The sequence below is a fragment of the Phyllostomus discolor genome, chromosome 1 (genome assembly GCF_004126475.2).
Source record: "Phyllostomus discolor isolate MPI-MPIP mPhyDis1 chromosome 1, mPhyDis1.pri.v3, whole genome shotgun sequence".
Taxonomy (NCBI): Eukaryota; Metazoa; Chordata; class Mammalia; order Chiroptera; family Phyllostomidae; genus Phyllostomus; species Phyllostomus discolor.
The window spans coordinates 67,238,692-67,242,508 of NC_040903.2; positions in this window are offsets into that span (position 1 = coordinate 67,238,692).

Consider the following 3,817-nt stretch of genomic DNA (forward strand, 5'->3'; position numbering starts at 1 on the left):
CTAATGCAGGATTGCATGATCTCTCGATCTTGTTTGCTTTAGCACGGCTGCTTCATTTCCTTAAAGGATTAGCTTTCTTTGCTTCTGCATGCAGGAAGCAGAAGGTAACCATCCCTGAGTCTGCATGTCCCCCTATCCCATCCTTCTGGTTGGATAACTAGTAGAGATTATTGGCATTGCTGAATTCCAAGTCTAAGTCCTCAGAATAGAGAATTTGACAGGCCCAAGTAGAGGAAAATATCCTCCTGTGGACCAGTCTGCTATGGCCAGATGGCAGGGCCACTGTCTACAACCTGGTGGCTGCTGTGGGCCGACCCTGTGGGGAGGGAAGTAATGGGTTTAATGGGTACCACTAAAGGCACCTACCACAATACTTTTTCTTGAAATGTGGTCTAAGGATTCCCTGAAATAGTTTCACCCAGTGAATTAGAATCTCAGATGGATTCTGTGAAGAAGCTCTAAGAAGTGGCCAAAGAAGTTGGGGTGGAAGGCAGGCACCATGCGATTGGATTGATACTCTGGCTCCCAAATCTACATTTTCAACAGGCTCTCCAGGTGATGTTGATACTCATCATCCTTGGGGAACCGCTATCTCCTGGAACTCTCAATAGTATTTTAATGCCTGATCTCGATGAGTGTTTATGCAAAAATCATCTCAGACAGACAGTTAAAAATCCTATCTTAAAGGTCACCAGAAACAGGCCTGCAAAAATTTTCTTTGATTTAGAACTGTATAATATTTCTTCATATTTAATCAAAGTTTCTTGAGGTGCTTTCCATTCCTTCTTGTTATGCACTAAGGGTTTAATTGGGCATTGCAAGCTCAGATGCTTTGGGGGGCTAGGCAGGGAATCATATATAAAACCTGCAAAAGGATTTAAGCCAATTAGAAATGAGGAGACCCATGAGAAAAGGGAGGGTGTGCACCCAGGTAAAGGATTCTATATTCAGTATAAACTACTGGGGTCAAAAAAATGTGTCTCGAGGTTATAATGAACAAGAGAGGCTGTGCATTTAGGGCATTTGTTAAATAGCACCTTTTTCCTTCCAAATCAAGTGATTTCCTGTCCTTCATCTTATATAAAGAGTCATTTTCACTACTTGTTTTCAGATCCTCATCACTTCTTTTTAAAGTGGTAAGGAAGGAAATTCTGCCCAAGTTCATCTTATAGCACAAAAACCATCAGTGCTGAAAAAAGGTCTCTGTTTTCAAATGTCATCATTTCTATTAATGTATGTTATCACTATGTTTGTATAAGATCATGGTCATTTAAATTTTGTTATTAAGGTAAAAGATAAGCGTAAGAGAAAACTTGGAAAAGAAATACAAAAAAAATAAGCAAAATGATCTCATCATCTCTCCATCCAAAAGCAATCACTGTGAACATTTTTCATATTCTCCCAGTCTTTTTTCCATGTCAAGTTAGAAAAATCATTTATTTTTCAACTTCACTTTGTTCCAAGAAGGATTCAAGACAACTAAAAAGTCACTTTTAAGTGGTTGCTTATGTTCATCCATATTTATGCAAACATATATATGTTGTATATATAAATTACAATCATATTGAGTGTGTGCATGTGTGTGCATTTTTTTAAGCCATGTGTCTTGGAGACCTTTTCATGTTGTTACTTGTAACACCAACAGCTTCCAATTTATTGAGAACTTTGTATGTGTCAGATGTTGTTCTGATAATATCACATGTACTGCCTTATTTAATTCTCACAATGAAATGGGTGCTGTTGTTAAGTCCCACTTTCCGATGAAGACCCTGGGGCATGGAGGAGTTTAGAGCTCGCTGTTCATGTGAACAGTAAGTGATGTGGCTGGGGTGTGATAGCCACTGGTCTGACTCCAGAGTCCACAAGCTTCACCACCAAATAGTACTGCCTCTCGCACTTCTTAACTATTGGGTAATATTTTATAGACTGTGTTTAAACTACCCATACTAATTGACATTTAGGTACCTTCTAAAATTTTAGTATTATCAATAATATTACAGCAACATCTTAGTATACAAATGCACATATTTTTCTAGAATAGAATAAAATAGAATTAACATTTTTGAAAAAAAAAAACACTTCCATTTCTTCAGAGCTTCTGCATTTTGTGTCTTTTCTGAATGAGGCCTTCTCTATCCCAAGGTTATTAACAACTCCTGTTTATTTTAATGTCAATGTAGCATTTATTTTTTCTTTGATCCATTTGGAATTTATTTCTGTGCATAGGGTGGAATAGAAATCTACCCACATCAGAAAGAAAACAGTTGATGTAAATGATTTACCAGCAGGCTGGCCATCTCTCTGGGGAATTTTTCCACCTCAGGAGCTCAACCATTTGGTGTCTGCCATTGGCTGCCTGAGAGGTAAGGAGGGATCGCCAATATTGTTGGGCCATGGATGGCCTCTATCTTGTGTCCCACAGCTCTTGGCACATCCTCGTCTGTGCCCCAGGAGGCTGACTGCTAAGGCCTGCATCGCCAGGGTTGCCTGCCCTCTGACATCCATCTGGGGCGGGCTGATGAGAGGTGTTGGTGGGAGATCAGCAGACAGGATGAAAGAGAGGTCAGAGTGTTTATTCCTTTTATTTTTCCCCTGTCCAGCCATATACATGCTCTCTGTAAATAATTCTTTTAATGCTCTTCAGTTCAATTCTTTGAATGCTCCAAAACTGTCCTGCTGGGATTATGATTAATATAGCAATGGAAATGAAATTAATAAAAATGTGAAACCACAAAGTTTGAGATAGGAAGAAGGCATTTAAGGCTGACACATATAGAATGTGTCACTAATCCAACCAAAAATCTGTGAATTATAAGAAAATATATTGACTAAAGTCCATAGGTGATGGCCACTCTTATTGTATTGCTCATTCTGGGTGAAATAATTAATTATTTCAGCAATATGAAGTGCTCAGTTGAGATCTAAAGTTTGTGGCCATGCGCTGTAGCACAGAACTATCTTCCCGGGTGAATATTTGTGTTATTTCTGCTGGGGGAGGACAGTGAACTGGAAAGGAGGGAGTAGATAGCACTGCTGTCAACACATAATTAAAAGAATTTTTTCAAGGTCATGTTTTTAAAGGACCTGTGATCCTTGAGAGATAATAAGAATAAAATGCGGTTTGCGCTCCAGGAGCATTGAAAGAATTTTTAGCGAATGTATACAAAACCCTTTGACCCATGTACCAAGGCTTCCCCCACGCTTTAGACTCCTTTAAAAATAACCTCAGTGTAGCTGTGGGAAGGATCGCCACATTTTATCCACTGCCTGAAAATAAGGACACTATGGCATAGACTTGGTCAAGGTGATACAGCAGAAAGATTGAATTAAAAACTTAAAGCTTCTTATGTAATGGTATATTAGTTAAAGAGAGGTAATATTTAAAACAGCCAGGTCCATTCTACATAATCATGATTATCTCCTTATCTCTCATTCATGTGCCTCGTTAAAACTGTTCTCTTTCTCCCCTTTACTTTGTTCTGAGTAGTTTTATACTCATACTTCTTACTAATTTAACCAGCATGATATTAGTCATGAAGTGATTAAAATGTAAATACCCTTGAACTGCTGCTCTGGCAGGGATGAGGAGCATGTGTTGAGGAGGTGCTGTCATTTAAGATGTCACATGAAGAACCATGGCCACCCTGTTTCCGTGCCATGGACATCTGTTGCAGCTGAGACTCTTGCAGGAAGTGGCATTTCCTATCCACTGTGTTTTAACCAGGACCATCTCCTCTCCTCAGTGTCCTAACCACTGAGAGGGAGAGTTAGAAAAACAGAGAGCAATAGAATCTCTGAAGGCACAGCCAGTATTTTT